The sequence below is a fragment of the Podarcis erhardii genome, assembly GCF_964252035.2.
Source record: "Podarcis erhardii genome assembly, chromosome: 6".
In the NCBI taxonomy this organism is placed as follows: Eukaryota; Metazoa; Chordata; class Lepidosauria; order Squamata; family Lacertidae; genus Podarcis; species Podarcis erhardii.
Genome location: NC_138510.1, coordinates 100,146,428 through 100,163,874, shown reverse-complemented (window position 1 = coordinate 100,163,874; position 17,447 = coordinate 100,146,428).

Here is a 17,447-nt window from a genome sequence, read left to right as displayed (position 1 = left end):
GCAGTGCTCGTCCTCTGATGAAGGCTGTAGAGATTTCAGGACATGGCATTCCTTGGTTGGCTGGCACATTGTATGGGCTCTGTAGAAGTGCCAGCTCAGCAGGCCGTGAGGTGCTGCTCAACCTGCTCTTTGGTAAGAGCTCCCTTTCTTATCAAAGCTTTACCTTGTGTGGTCTTTGCTTCCCATATTTTTTATCTGATAACTGTGGGGAGTAGCCCAGCTGTCAGTGTATTTGGGAGAACTGGGCGGAGAGATTTCCCCCATTCATTCCATCTTTCCCTAAAATGTCATTTATGAAAATGATGTCCCATTGCAATGTTTTCTACAGACACGCTGGAAGCTATCCCTATCTGCATTAGGAAGATGTATATAACTAAGAAAAATTTGGAGCTATAATAATTGTGTTTGACATACCATTTACTAATATTTTTACCTTTACTTATATTTATTATGTCATATTTAAATCTGAGCTTCCACTTCTAGAAAATCTGCCTTGTGTTTGTATTTCAGACAGAGCCCTTATTCAGCCTTAGAGTGCAAGGGCACAAAGAGTGTTGTGGCCATGACACTTGCCTTCATCCCAACCTTCCTGTGCTAAGGGGGAAATTACATACAATATTAACTATTGTTGCAACACTCCAAAATTTAGTTTGACATAAATTGTATGGATGTTGATGCCATGGTTCTTCATGAGATAGGTGCAGTAGGCCAATGGCCATTTATGAAAATGGTTTCTCCTGATTTAGATGAACCTGTACAGGTCTACCCAAATGTTTCATCCCAAACTATGTTTCGTATGTCATCCAACTTGCTGCCATTGGTTTTCCTATAGAAGTCTTTTCAGGAACACGAATATACCAGAAACTCCCCGTTTATGTGCTTTGAAAGCATGCTCAACTGTGCACACATGCATTGTCGTGAACCCAGATGTGATTTTAAAAATGACAAAAACAGCTGTAAAAGAGTGCAAGAAGGTTAAAAAAGGCGTGAAAACAGCTCCTAGCAATCCCACAGGGCAGGGTGGATTTGATTTAAATCAAATCAATTTAAATCACTAGTCAGTAAGACTTGATTTAAATCATTTTTTTTACAGAAAGACTCATTCTTGCTGGTATAACTTTAATATTTACAACCACATGAAGGTTTCATTTTTGGAATAATAAATTTTCAGAGTGGTTTTTACAGTTACTGTATATCAAAAATTACTGATTTGGTTATACTATTAGAAATACATAGACAGATAATTATGAAATTATTGTGAGATTTAATAAGTTAACTTTATATTTGGACAACGTTTCTGCTGTACTTTACTGGAAGGAGAAAAATAATAATTTCCTTAATAACAATTTAAACAATTTATTTAACTAAAACAATAACATTCTAGCATACGTATCCATATTTGTTGAACGTTTTTTTTAAAAAAAACACTTAGACTGGGTTTTGGCACACATGAAAGACTTAAAACAAATCCTTATTTCCTGATGAATAGCCTTTGGACTACAGTGGTACCTCAGGTTAAGAACTTAATTTGTTCTGGAGGTCTGTTCTTAACCTGAAACTGTTCTTAACCTGGGGCCTCCTGTTCTTAATGGGGCCTCCTGCTACCGCTGCGCTGCCACCGCATGATTTCTGTTCTCATCCTGAAGCAAAGTTCTTAACCCGAGGTACTATTTCTGGGTTAGCAGAATCTAACCTGAAGCGTCTGTAATCCAAGGTACCACTGTATAATGGAACTTAAATAGAAAACTATCTTTAGAAAGATTTTTCCTCCAAAAGCATTTTATTTTAAAAATCCAATTGAAATAAAAAAAAATCCCACGTGGGAGCTGGTGCGGTTCACCCCAGTGATGGCTAGCCCCAGTGACCCGAACCATGCCAATCCCAGTAAGCTAATGTAGGGCCCCTTGACCCAGTGGCCCCGTCGCAGCTGGCAGCCCCAAGAGCCAAAGCCAGGAACCCCTACCGAGGGACACCCGAGACCACAATGCATACGCAGGCGACCAGCATACCTTGATGACTACAACGGGAACTTAGAGGGGAGGGGTGTTACGTACTAAGCTTGGATCCTAGAACCATAGGCATGTAGGATCCTAGAATGAAACAACCTGATTGGCCTGCAGGAGCAGCCCAATTAGACCCCAGGAGGAAGTTAATCAGCCTATTAGGCTGGTAGGATACTAGGATGCAACAAGTCATTGGCCGGCAGCAGCAGCCCAATCAGGCTCCAGGAGGGAAAAATAATCAGGTGGTGCTCATTGTGTAAAAAATGTATATAAAGCCTGAGGTTTTTGGAGGAAATTCAATCACTGTTCCTATGAGCTGAAATAAAGAACAGGAAATTATTACTCAACTATTTCAAGCAAATTGGTTTGGAGGGAGTGATCAACATGAGTTTGGTGGAATTTTGGGAGGAGGAGGTTCTGAAGGAATTTGGGTTGTTTTTTTGAGGGTTATTTTTAGCCTTTCTTTGAGATGGCACCTAAACACATGGCATTGTAATCCTCCTTGGGTGATGGCAAACCCAAGAGGTGGAGGAGAAATTGGAAGTGCTGGCCTGTTTACGGGATGGCATGAGAACGTGTACAATGGATGGCAGAGTTCTGGAATGGTTGTCCTGCATGTCTCAGGAATCTTGTGTAGCGCTTGCATGTCCTCTTTATGGAGAATGGTTATGCTGTTTGTGGTAAAATACCGTGTACAACATTGTCACAATCACCTGCCCTTGAATGAAGTAACGATGACAATTACTTCTAAGATTATTTAAAACATTTGAGAAAACATTGTACAGTCGTACCTTGGTTCTTGAATGGAATCCGTTCTGGAAATCCGTTCGACTTCTGAATAAGTTCGAAAACCAAGGCGTGGCTTCTGATTGGCTGCAGGAGCTTCCCACACTCAATCGGAAGCAGCGGAATTTGCGTCAGACATTCGGGTTCCAAAAAACTTTCACAAACCGGAACACTCACTTCCAGGTTTGTGGCGTTTGGGAGCCAAAACGTTTAACTCGCAAGGTGTTCAAGATCCAAGGTACGACTGTATTATGAATTTTTGACTTTTTCCATAACTAAGGTGTTCTTTCATTACTGATAGCTGTCATGGAATACAATGGCTGTAGGCTATATCATCAGCTAGAGTGGTAACAACAATTTAAGCAGGGACATACTGTTTTAAACCAGGCATGTTACCTCAACAGAGATATGATCAATCATTGATCAGTGTCAGTTAACAGGCTAAATGTAGAAAAGAGACAATTCTTCTACTTCCATGAACAATTCAGTTTATACATGAAATCTAAAATATAAGATTCCCCCCTGCCCCATTATATACAGATTTTGGACTGTTTCTTCTGCAGCTTTTCAATGATGCTCTCAAAAATTATTTGAGTACATTATGGATCTTTTCTGGACTATTTGAGCCCTTGTGGGCAAAATAGAACTATCAAATTGGATAGCAGATATTTTGGGTTATTTTTCACATAATAAAGACAGGGAACCAACTGATAATTTTTTTGCCAACTGATAATTTTACTAGGGTTATATGGAAAAAATAGGCTACCTCATGTATTCACCTGGTAATGCCCAGAGATTAGTATAGGCATTCTACACAAGTCACTTTGTTTAATAGGTCCATGCAGCTCAAGGTTCTCAGAACTCAAATTATTTTAGGGTTGGGGAACTATGACTAGGAAACAAATGTAAGTTTGTAATATTGGTATGAAACCAGCCATGAATTCTGTGGCACCTTAAAGGCAAATCAAAGTACTATGTCCTGAATCTCCTTGCATCTGATAAATGGGTGTTAGATAACAGAAATTCAGTCTCTAAGCTTTGTTGTTTACCAAGTTGCTCTTTAAAATGTCTGAAACCTCTTTATTCACCTTGTCTCCCAGCTCTGATCCTTGATCTAATTTTGGTGGCAGCGGTGAAAGGATTGGTAAAGCGAAGGCGGCCAGCTCACAACAAGATGGACATGTTTGCCACGGTGTCTGTGGACAGGTATTCATTTCCTTCAGGTCATGCGACAAGAGCCGCCATGGTCTGCAGATTTATTCTACATCACCTTGTCCTGGCTGTCCCTCTGCGGGTGCTGGTGGTGCTTTGGACCTTCATAGTGGGAATTTCCCGAGTCATGCTAGGCAGGCACAATGTAACAGATGTGATATTTGGGCTAATCATGGGCTACATGCAATACAGCCTGGTGGAGTACTTCTGGTTGTCACCTGTCAGTGCTCCTGTTCTTTTTTCATTGTGGAGTTGATGGCCTTGTCTGCCTGAACACAAGCAATAAAAATGAATAAAGCTTCATATGGTCAGCAAGATAGATGGGCAGGACCAGCAAGATTCCTCTTCAGCGGGTGGGTGGGCTGCTTAGGTTCATCTCATAATGGTTGTTTGGTGCCGCCTTGTTTTCTGAACGTGTTGCTGGGCTGGAGCATGGACCAACCCATGAAACTGCACAAACCATCCCATAGTAAAACTTCATTTCCTTGTGAGATTAGAAGCAATACTGTTTACATCAGGCAATTATTATATCAGATGACTGACAGATGAGTTGTCCCGCACACCTCTCAAAATTGATCCACAAGGGTGGGGAGATAAAGGTCTGGCCCAGTAGGCCAAAAAGCTCCCCCCCTACCCCCCCCCCCGCTGTAAACTGATAAAGATAATATCTCACATAAACCTCTGTATTGCAAGTAAGTGGTAGATATGATTTTGTGCTATAGGTGTCTGGTAGTTACTGTGTAAGCTGTACATATTCCAACTGGTATTGATAGCTTACTTTTGCAATTGTCACAATGGCTATTTGGTTATTCTAGCATATCTCAAATTGTATTCTGCCAAACGCTGGGGTTCAGCAAAGCAGCCCAGGAGATTCCGCAGAGAAGACTGTAATAATAGTTGACAAGCATGCACAATGTGTGATTTCGATGGAGCTGCAGCCTTGGGGATTAAACATACTAAAGCAGTTGTCCTGGGAATCCTTTCCCCTTATTTCCTTCCCTTACCATGCTTTCCACAGGCGGCATGGACAGAATGGCATTGCTTTCCTTGGCTTTCCAACCCTGTGCATTGTTGAGAGTGACTGAGGGAGGGCAGCGTGCAGCTTGGTGCAGTGGGTGCAGCAGAGAAGCCAGTTTGCCACTGCCCACTGCCTGCCTCCTGCCCTCTCAGGTCTTAGTAACCAGCAGCAGTCTGCAGCATTAGGAAGCCAGGAGAGCAATGCTGGTCTTTCACATTTCTGCTTGTCCTGCTGCTTTTCCCCAGGAAACCCTGCTGTTTGCTGCTGAATCAGAACAAATGTCAGTCATTTTTTCCTGTGGATTGATGATTGTCCAATTCAGTGGTAAACGGTGGGTTTTCCAGGGAAAGCAGCGGGGCAAATGAGAACCTCAGACCCGTGCTTTCTAAGCACAGAACAAGTGGAAGTGGACGAGCCCTGAGTGTGATGGCATATTCTCAAGACTGAAGTGCCTTTGTACTATTCTAATGGCAGGAAGTAAATGGAAATGGGTTCTAGGAACATTGCTTACTCAAACTGTACTTAATACAGACATGGTCCCACCTGAACAATCAAACAGCTTTATGGAGGGACAGACTTTTTGCAGGACAAGAATATGGCTGAAGAACCCAGCACTTCATGTTTTGCTTTTCAAAACTAGAACTTTGTGGTAGGAAGGTAGGACTTCAATGCAGCTTTAAATAAGACTGCTTTCTTAACTCTACAATATTAATCAGAAGCTGATGTTAATCCAGGCATTTGTTGCAGTGTTTGCCTGCTGTGAGAGTCTAATCATAATTTTTAGTATATTCAGTCCTAAATGCAGCCTTGTAAGAGAAACTGTGATATCCAGCCTTTTATCTGACTCCCACCTCATGAACTGTAGCTCAAGCTATGGTATAGCTCAGGTGTGGCAAACCTGTTTTGGCCTGAGCTCCACATTCACCTTCGGCCAATACTTGGGAATTGAACTGTACTAAACATACGGACTACACACCATAGACAGATCAGCTGAGGAAGCAGGTTATTGTCTTCTCCCCACTCTCCAGATCATTACTCTAATGGGCAGGGAAGAGACCATTTGCTTCCTTCTTGTAGTGCAGAGATGGGCAGAGAGGTTTAAAACTCACTGCCTGGTACCTCAAAAGGGGTGAAAATGGCTCTGCCCCATTTTTACTTGGCATAGGGTTTTTTTTTCACCAGAGGAGATGTGTAACATTGGGTTGAGGGGTTAGCAAGTCCCTGGGGAAGGCTTGGAAGGCTGGATCCAGCTCAAGGACAGGCAGATCACTGCAACTGATATAGCTGAATCAAGCGCAATAAAGTATATTTGGCAAACACATTTTTTTGCTTAATGCATGTGATGGCTTGAGAATACTCTTCGCAAGAAATGCTTCTGCTCACTCAGAGATACATAGATACAGCCTTTATTTTACATATGTACAAGCAGCACACATAATTACACGTCCGAATCCTGTGAGTCAGATTCCCGGAGTGATTTACGTCTGCCCCTTTTCCAGCAGAAGAGGCGCGGCATTCTCAACTGATGTCTCTGCCCTCCCCGCTTTAACCCTCTCCGTTCCTGAGCAGATGGAACTGGCACAGCATCGCTGTCAGTGCCAGAACTTCCTGTTCTGATTTGAGGCTCTTCTCCAGCATCTGAGAGCCTTTCCTCCTCCTGGCTTTCCCCCCCTTCCTGCACTGGCTCTTCCTGCCCCCCTTCCTCTGCTTGTCTCTCCTCCTCCCCTTCGTACTCCGTCAGTACCATGACAATGCACCAGCACCCCATTGTGTTTGATCTGGAGTTCATTCTGTGTGTTTGCAGCCAGTCTTTTAATTGACAAGCAATTAAAAAAACCAAAAAAACCAGCAGTAGTGTTGGTCACCAAACTGTTAACTTTGGAATTCAAAAGTGTCTTATGTAAGCTTACCTTTATCAGTCTAGGAATTAGTTTTGTTGTTGCAAAGTTACTTGAAACAAATCCTATATAAGTTTACAGTGTTTTCACTAGCCTTCTGTTTCACCTTTGTGCCATTCTGTTTTAAAAGTGGATTTTCTGTATAAGAACATAAAACAAGCCTGCCAAGGGCTCATCTAGTTCAGCATCATGTTTTCACAGTGGCCGGCCAGATGCCTGTGAGAAGACTGGAGATGAGCACCACAGAAGAAGCTGGAGATGAGCACCACAGCACTCTGCCCACCTGTGGTTCCCAGCAGTTCTGTCTATGATGCACATTGTACTCTTACTCTGTTCGGTTATAATTCTCCATGCTCGCTGGGCATTCGACTCTGAAACTATTGTGAGTTGTTGCTAAATGCTAGTTTTCCTGGAGCTTAGATCAATAAAATATTATCCTTGTCTGTGCCTTTCCATGACTTAACCTTGTGTTTTGCCAAATGCAAGTGTTCTTTTGGATTCAGTGGCAATAAGAACATCAGTGGAGAGAACTGCTTTTATGAAGTAGCAGACTTCATGCATAATAAAAAGCAGTGAAACAGCCTGTAAGCAGAATAATGCAACATAAGCAAGATTAGACTTGCCCACTGGGGGCTGCAAACAAAGATGCCAATATGTAGCATCTATCCAGTCAGGGCCTACATCAAGACACGTTGGTCAGGCTCCATCAATCTGGGAGACTGATAAGACTTCAGACTCGCAGTGGCTACATGCTGGCTGTCCTGATACCTAAATTCCTCCCACTTGTCAGGGAAGATAGCCAGGGGCTAGCAGATTTAATTCTGCAGCTGTGCTACTGCTGTCAAGCGTTCAGCCTCTAGCAGACCCACGAAGGGATCTTCCCACATCCTGCCAACACTTATGCCTGAAGCACAAATAATAAACCAGTAACATAAAGCAATCCAAAAACACTTTAAAGGTAAAGGGAGCCCTGACCATTAGGTCCAGTCATGAGTGACTCGGGTTGCGGTGCTCATCTCGCTTTATTGGCCGAGGGAGCCGGCGTACAGCTTCCGGGTCACGTGGCCAGCACGTGGCCAGCATGACTAAGCTGCATCTGGCGAACCAGAGTAGCACACGGAAATGCCGTTTACCTTCCTGCCGGAGCGGTACCTATTTATCTACTTGCACTTGAATGTGCTTTCGAACTGCTAGGTTGGCAGGAGCAGGGACCGAGCAACGGGAGCTCACCCCATTGCGGGGATTCGAACCACTGACTTTCTGATCAGCAAGTCCTGGGCGCTGTGGTTTTAATGGCGTCCCATTAAAAACGTGGGGTTTTTTTATTGACACATCCTAAAAACACTTTAGGATGTGTGAATAAGCATGCCCAACCTATTTCATCAAAAGTTGTTCTGCAGTTGGAATGCCTCATGAAGGCCATTAATATTTACTGTCAATGGCATATTCATGAGAAAACTTGTCACTTCCGCTTTAGTAAAAGCTCAGCTTGGCAGGTCTTATGAGTTTAAGCAAATTTCAGACTGTTCAGTAAGTTATTTTACAAGTGCAGGGTAGTGCTCATATTGTGTGTTTTGTATTGTTGCAGTTGGAGAATATTACAAACCATGTATATGTATTTATAGTCTGTAAAGTATAACGGGTTGCCAGATGATAATACTGTGACGGTGATTCTCTGATTGCCAGTCTTCTAGTGTGTACATGTTTTAACAGCTTTTGCTGGCAAATTGAACCACACTGTAGATCTTAGAGGTACAGTGGTATCTCGTGTTACGTACCGTCCCCCTTACGAATGCTGTGGGTTACATGCTCCGCTAACCCAGAAGTAGATGCCCCTTGTTGCGACCTTTGCCCTGGGATGTGAGTGGAAGTTGCGTGCTGGTGGCGCAGCAGCGGGAGGCACCATTAGAGAAAGCATGCCTCATGTTACGAGTGGTTTCCTGTTATGAACGGACCTCCAGAACAGATTACAGTGGTGCCCCGCAAGACGAATGCCTTGCAAGACGGAAAACTCGCTAGACGAAAGAGTTTTCCGTTTTGGAGGTGCTTCGCAAAACGAATTTCCTATGGGTTTGCTTCGCAAGACGAAAATGTCTTGCGAGTTCCTGCAGGTTTTTTTTCCTCCCCCCCCCTTTTTCTAAGCTGCTTATCCGCTAAGCCGATAAGCCGCTAAAAGCAGCTAAACCGCTAATAGCGCTAATCCGCTAAGCCATCAATGGGCTTGCTTCGCAAGACGAAAAAACCGCTAGACGAAGAGACTCGCGGAACGGATTCTTTTCGTCTTGCGAGGCACCACTGTAGGTAGTAACACGAGGTACCACTGTACCACTTAAAATGTAGCAGACAGTTGCTCTTTCTGGCATTAGCTTTCATCGTGGTTTTTAACTACTGGATGGTGTGTTCAGTTACATGCTGCACTTTTTTTCTGTACTGTATCAAGTACAACGGGGCTTCATATCTCCCTTTCATATTAAAAAGTTGAGTATTTACTCCAATGTTTTTCTGGTTCTTTCAGTATATACTTCATATATACGTACATACATCTGCAACAGCCAGGAGCAATAAGTAGAGCAACTGAGTGGGGTCATTGCCTTTGTCCCTGCTACTTCTTTCCTGGGCTTCCTTTTGTTCCCTCCTTCCATGAAAGTGGGGCAATGAGTCAAATGTCACAGTGTTTAACAGGAATTGTTTTTGTTTCAAATTTATATGTCAGGCCTGGTCGTTGTCCTCTTCAGATCACCACACAAACGCTTCTTGTTCTTTTATAACTTTTTATTGATTATTAACAAAACAATCTTATAAATGGTTCTTAAATATTATTCCTCAGAGTCACTTCTTTCAGCTACCTTCTGAGCTCTGCTTCTCCATGACCAGCCACTCTCAAAATGGCGAACGCGCCCTTCCCTTTGTTTTCCCGCTCTTTTTCCTTCCCTCCTGGCTAGAGCTGGCCTGTATCTCCCCTCCTCCCAATCTGAGCTAGAACTGAACCCTTGCCTTTCCTGGGAACAGCCGGTCCCTCCCTGTTGTTCCTCCTGTTCTCTTCTATTAGATTCACTGCTCTCCTTCCCCCCTTGGGGAATGCTTTCTCCCTCTGATAAACTGAAAACTTCTAACCCTTCCCTGACATCACCCCCTTCCCTAAGCCCCCCTTCCTCCTTCTCGCTCTCCTCTGTTTCTGAAGGACCGAACCCTATGAACTCTTCTTCCTCGCTATCTGTCTCTTCAAAAATTTCTTGAAGATGCCAGTTATGGGGTTTTGGCTTGTGGGGATATTTTCTATGAAATTCTCTCTGCAATACTGGAACATTATTTTTTTCTGCTGGTTCCCATGAGTTCTCAGACTCATCTAACCCTTTCCATGCAACCAAATACTGTAATTTCCTCCTACTTATTCTCGAGTCTAATATCTCTTCCACTTCGGTCTCCTCTTCCCCCATCATGGTGGGAAAAGGAGGCGGTTCCCTTGAAATTTGATACTTATGCGCTGGTACAAACACTGACAATAAAGATCTATGAAATACAGGGTGTATTCTCATATTTTCAGGCAAATGAAGCTTGAAAGTGACTGGGTTAATTTGAGCCTTTACTTGGAAAGGTCCCAATCTCCTTGGTTCTAGCTTTTTACACCTCCCTCGTATTGGTAGTCCCTTGGTAGACAGCCATACCCAGCTCCCTACTTGGATTTCTTCCCCAACTCGCCGGTGTCTGTCTGCAGCTCTCTTGTAAGCCTCTTTAGCTTTTTCCAAATCCTCTTTCAATATCTCATGAATGCACCTCAACTCCTCTATCATTTGTTCTGCTGCTGGTACTGCTAACTGCTCCTCTTGACCTGGGAATGCCCTTGGGTGCAAGCCATAGTTTGCCACAAATGGGGCTCTGCCCGTAGACACATGCATTGCATTATTATACACAAACTCTGCTAGACTCAACTTCTCTAACCACCCGCTCTGCTGATAACCAGCATAACACCTCAGATATTGTTGTAGTTTTGCATTCGTTCTTTCAGCTTCCCCATTAGTTTGCGGGTGTCTCGCCGACGTGAGGCTTAGCTCCACATCTAGTAACTGCATTAACCTCCTCCAAAATTGTGATGTAAATTGGGCCCCTCTATCTGAATTGATTTGTGATGGCATACCATGCAACCTAAAGATATTATCTAAAAACATTTTTGCAGTTTCCTGTGCGGTTGGAATTTTGGCACATGGTATGAAATGTGCCATCTTGGTTAGCATGTCAACCACCACAAAGATCACTGTTTGCCTATGCGATGATGGTAAATCAGTTATAAAATCCATAGACGCCACATCCCAAGGCCTTCCCGACGTTGGCATAGGTTGCAACAACCCTGCGGGAGCTGCTCTGGGTGCCTTGGCTCGTTGACATACTTCACAACCTCTTACATATTGCGTTACCTCCTCCCTCAACTTTGGCCACCAGAACTGCCGTGTGATCTGATACAGGGTCTTTTCTCTACCAAAATGTCCTGCAGTCGGGTTATCATGATGTTGCCTCAACACTTTACCTCTTAATTCACCTGCAGGTACATACAGCACCCCTCTCCTGTACAACAATCCACCTTTTTCCTTGAAACCTTCCTCTTCCCCTCTACCTTTTCTCAGTTCCTCCATTTTCTTTTGTGCAAACTCATCTGTTACTGTCAATCGCTGGAATTCCTTGCTGTCCACTACTACGGCTGCACACCCCCACTGATCCGATCTCAGCATTTCTCGCAACTTGGGAGGTGCTTCCCCTTCCATATACTCAGGTTTGCGCGATAGCGCGTCTGCACAAACGTTTTGATGCCCAGGTATGTACTCAATCCTAAAATTAAACCCAGCAAAAAACTCCGCCCACCTAATTAGCCTTTGGTTTAGCTGTCTAGCAGTTCTCCAATACTCTAAATTCTTATGATCTGTTTGTACCACCACCTGATGTGACGCCCCTTCCAAAAAATGTCTCCACACTTTAAAGGCAGCATACACAGCTAAAAGTTCCTTATCAAATATGGTGTAGTTTTGTTCTGATTGATTTAATTTTCTAGAGTAGAATGCACAGGGCCTCCAGTCCCCTTCCTTGTCCTGTTGCAGCAGAATGGCCCCAATAGCCCTATCAGAGGTGTCAGTTTCTACCTTTATACGTCTACTGGGATCTAAGTGCATAAGATATTTTTCTGAAGCAAACACCACCTTTAATTTATCAAAGGCCTTCTGTGCTTCCTCAGACCATCTGAATGGCCCCTTGCCTCTTAGACAGTCAGTGGCGTTGTGATTTTGGAGTAATTACCTATGAATTTATGATAGAAATTAGCAAATCCTAAAAACCTTTGTAGATCTTTCTTAGTTTTAGGTGCCTCCCATTCCACCACTGCCTGAACGTTACTGGGGTTCATGGGAAATGCAATATCCCAGGAACTCCACCTTTTGTGTGTGGAACTTACACTTCTCTAACTTCACATATAACCTGTTGGTCCTCAATCTCTCTAACACCTGCGTGACATGTTTTACATGTTCCTCCATACTTTCACTATATATTAAGAGGTCATCTAAATAAGAGACACAGAACTGATCCAGTATACCTGCTAAGACGTGATTGATGAAGGTTTGAAATACCCCTGAGCCATTTTGCAAGCCAAAAGGCATTACCAAGAATTCAAATGCACCATACTTAGTACAAAAACTGGTTTTCCACTCATCCCCTTCTCTGACCCTTATCAGATTATATGCTCCTCGTAGATCAAGCTTGGTAAAGACTTTGGCTGACCTTACTCTCTCTAAGAGGTCATCTATACGTGGCAGTGGGCACACGCAAGGCTTCATTTGGCTGTTAAGGATTCTGAAGTCACATACTAATCTTGGTGCCCCTTCCTCCCCTTTCTTTTTGACAAAAAAGGCGGGAGCACCCCCAGAGGCCGTAGATTCTCTAATAAAACCTCTCTACAAATTCTTTTGCAGGAACTCCCTCAATGCTGCAGATTCTACTTCCGACATGGCATATATCTTGCTTGGTGGCAACTGTGCCCCAGGGACTAGATCTATCTTGCAATCATAGGGCCTATGTGGTGGAAGTTTATCCGCTTCTTTTTCACAAAAAACATCCCGATAAGCAATATATTGTGACGGAATCTCACTTTCATTCCCCATCAACTTCCCTTCTACCCTTGTTCCCATTACTTCCACTGAAATTTTTCCCTTTTGCCCCAAACAATGTGTCATACAATAGATTGAACCAAAAACCAAAGACCTTTGATGCCAGGCAATCACTGGATTATGACGATTGAGCCAACTCATGCCCAGGACTATCGGGTGCCCAGCTAGTTTGGTCACATGAAATGCCCTGGTCTCTGAGTGATGACTCATATCCATTCTCATTGGTGGAGTCTCGTAAGTCACTTCTCCTGAAAGTAGCGGTCTGCCGTCGATTGTTTTCACTCGCAGTGGGAAATTCAAAGGTAACAAAGCGATTTTGTGTTCCTGTACCAATTTCTGGTCTATGAAATCTGCTGACGCTCCTGAGTCTAACAGCGCCTCTACCTGGACCCTGTGTCCATTGGGTAGTTGTAGTTGCACCTTCACCGTTAGTCCTGGAATAGGTGGTTCCGCGTGAGAGCCTTCTATTGCTCCTCCACCTGGCTGAAAGCTCCCATTTCCAGCCGGGGACATTTGTTTCCCTGATGCAGTTCCTTCAGGCAATTGTCTTCTCCCATGTCTGCTCCAGATAGAGACAATCCTTTACGATTGCAACATTGTCGTGCCAGATGCCCTGGATTTCCACAGACAAAGCAACGTCTCATGTCTCTTCCTCTCCCTGCATTTCCTCTTACCATGGAAGAGGTAGTAACTGGGAGGGGTCTGGCTGCTCCTAATTCCATGGGCTCTGGCTGTTCTCGTCCTGGCACGTTGCCCGCTCTGCTTTCTGTACTTTCAATAATATTGTTTTCCCGCCACCGTTGTCGCCATTGTTCCTTCTTTTCACTAGCCCTCCGTTCCACACGTAGGCTCAATTGCAGGCACGTTCGGACCAGAGAGTCCAAGGAACTAGGTTCTGGCATTTGGGCCAATTGGTCTAAAATCTCATTATTCAGTCCTTCCCTAAAAAGGGCTGCAACTGTTGGGGAATTCAGATCCCATTTTAATTTCTGCACCAGCAAACTAAAGTTGGACCAGTAAACTCCCACAGTGTCTTTTCCTTGTCTCATTCTCAACAGCTGCCTAGCTGTGGTTATTTCATGCGCAGGGTCTAAGAAAATCGTGCCTAGATACTGAAGAAACATTTGTAGATTTCCTAGGGCGGCATCCCTTCGAGATATTAGGGGTATAACACAGTCCTTAGCCTTCCCTTCCAAGAAATTAATCACATAAGCAACCTTCTCTTGCTCAGATTGAAATTCTTTATCCTTTATCTCAATTATGTAAGAAATTTCTGTCTTGAAAGCCATGTATTCAGAGCTTTCTCCCTTGAAGCTACGTGGACATATAGTAAATGTTTTACTCCCTCTATCTCCACACGTCGCTTGCAGCATGGTTCTATGTTCTCCCAGTGCTGCTGATAGTATGTCGACTTGACTTTTCAACTGTAAGTTCTGTTGCCCTAAGTCCTGTAATGTTAGCTGGAGCGCTGGGGTTTCTCCTTGCCCAACTGGCGCCACAGCTCCCTCCATTTTGGCTTCTCCTTCTTATAGTGAAGAGGCGCAGAGCAGAATGTATTCTGTCAGGCCTGGTCGTTGTCCTCTTCAGATCACCACACAAACGCTTCTTGTTCTTTTATAAAACTTTTTATTGATTATTAACAAAACAATCTTATAAACGGTTCTTAAATATTATTCCTCAGAGTCACTTCTTTCAGATACCTTCTGAGCTCTGCTTCTCCATGACCAGCCACTCTCAAATTGGCGAACGCGCCCTTCCCTTTGTTTTCCTGCTCTTTTTCCTACCCTCCTGGCTAGAGCTGGCCTGTATCTCCCCTCCTCCCAATCTGAGCTGGAACTGAACCCTTGCCTTTCCTGGGAACAGCCGGTCCCTCCCTGTTGTTCCTCCTGTTCTCTTCTATTAGATTCACTGCTCTCCTTCCCCCCTTGGGGAATGCTTTCTCCCTCTGATAAACTGAAAACTTCTAACTCTTCCCTGACATTATACCCCACCTTTCTTCCAACCAGAACTTTCCCCCTTGTTTTTCCTCATTGGGAAGATGTTTTAAATCATTGGGACATGGGTGGCGCTGTGGTCTAAACCACTGAACCTCTTGGGCTTGCTGATTGGAAGGTTGGTGGTGTGAATCTGCCTAAGGGGGTAAGCTCCCGTTGCTCTGTCCGGGCTTCTGCCAACCTAGCAGTTCAAAAGCATACCAGTGAAAGTAGATAGGTAGGTACTGCTCCGGCAGGAAGGTAAACGGCGTTTCTGTGTGCTGCTCTGGTTCGCCAGAAGCAGCTTAGTCCTGCTGGCCACATGATCCGGAAGCTGTCTGTGGACAAATGCTGGCTCCCTCGGCCTGAAAAGTGAGATGAGCTCCGAACCCCATAGTCACCTTTCACTGGACTTAACCGTCCAGGGGTCCCTTACCTTACCTTTACAATCATGTATTTGCACATAGGCAGATCCTAGAGTAACCCAGTCCACCCTTCCTATGTCACCTTTGTCTACAGTCTTCCGAACTGCAGGATATGTAGATTACCTGAACACCAGTGAAGATGTGAGGGTGAAAAGGTGTTTTTCACAAATTGTGTCTGAATAGATAATATTAAAGGTATTCTTTCAATACAGTTGGTTTCAAGCTCATCAAATGTTGATTGACATTGTTCTTCTGCAATACTCTGAGGAGATGGAGTCTCTGTTGGGCTTTCTTAACCACCTGGGTTGTATTTATTTTCCAATTAAAGTCTTCACTGAGATAAACTCCCAGGAATTTAAAGGAAGAGACTCTCTCCACACAGCCCTCCCCGATGTACAGCAGGGCTAGTTCTCTTCCTCCGAAAGTCCAACACCATCTCCTTTGTCTTGCTGATATTAAGGTGCAAGTTGTTCCCTAGGCACTATGTAGATATTTTTTGGACCTCCCCTCTATATGCTGATTCGTCCCTACCTGTTATTAACAAATGACTGCTCTTGAAAGAAATGATTGTTCTTAAAGAAGACATGTTGGAAGAAAAATATTATTCATAAGGACGGTGACAACACGGTGGAAACTAGACTGTTTGAAACAGTCAAATCTATCTGAGGAATCAAACATGTCGGAAACCAGACTGTTTTCAGCTATACCTATTCATGTTATTTGAGGACAACAGCACCTGTTCATGTCTATTTGAGGAATAATCATGACAACAGCTATCACTTGGTCCAACCCCCTTCAATACAAGACAATGTAGCCATATGGAAACTGAGCCTATATACCTGCAGGAGGATGCCGTCCGATGGCCCTTAGAAGAGACTGGCCATCTCTTCTAGTGGGTCCAACCATCTGGTAGGTATGTGTATAGGAATGAATGAATGAGTGAGTGAGTGAGTGATGAATGATTGAGTCCTTATTGCTTATTACTTGTTAATCAATAAAGGGTTGTGATCTGAAGAGAATTGTGTCATTTTGTCTTTCTTGAAAATTCTCTGATAAAGGTAAAATAACTTAACTCTTTTCATGACAAAGAGACAGGATTATTGGACATTAGTGAATATTAGAATAAAGCAGAAGCTTGAGAGGTTTCTACATTAGTCAGATGAACTCTCCATATTCCTATTCCTGACAAAAGCATATTTGTACTCTACAGGATTTATTTCACCTATTTTTCTGGTTGAAGTAAATGAACAAGGCAAGTAGGCTTCCATCCTGATGCAAAGCTTACATAGAATGGCCAGATATATGCGCTATTGTAGCAGTGCAAGTCACTGTTATGGTGGCTGACAAAATATCCTATACATGTCTACTTGGATGTAAGCCCCACTGACCCCAAGATGAGTGTGCGCAGGGTTGCAGCCTAGGTAATCCAAAACAGAACACATCTATGGCCATTGAAAATGTTTTTGAAGGGAAAATGCCCCTTTGGCTTCAAATCCCTGCTTGGAAAAGCTTTGAATTCTGAAATGATTACAGTGGTGCCTCGCAAGACGAAATTAATTCGTTCCACAAGTTTTTTCTTCTTGCGAGTTTTTCGTCTTGCGAAGCACGGTTTCCCATAGGAATGCATTGAAAATCAATTAATGCGTTCCTAGGGAGACCGCCTTCAGACCAGGTCCGGGGACAGTCTGTCCCCGGACCTCTTCTGAAGGCTGGGGGGGGGGGGAGAAGGACTGAAGGCTGGGGGGGGGGAAGCCCTTCTCCCGCCGCCAGCCTTCAGAAGAGTTCCTGGAGGGCTGCCTAGGCTGCGGATAGCAGCCTGCTGCCCGGTGCGAGGGACGCTCTGAAGCATCTCCTCTGTTCCCGGACCTCTCACCGCAAGCCTTCAGGACAGGTCCGGGAACAGAGGAGAAGACGCGCTGCGCTTCTCCGCTGTCCCCGGAGATTTCCCTATGGGCTTTCGTCTTGTGAAGCAAGCCCATAGGGAAA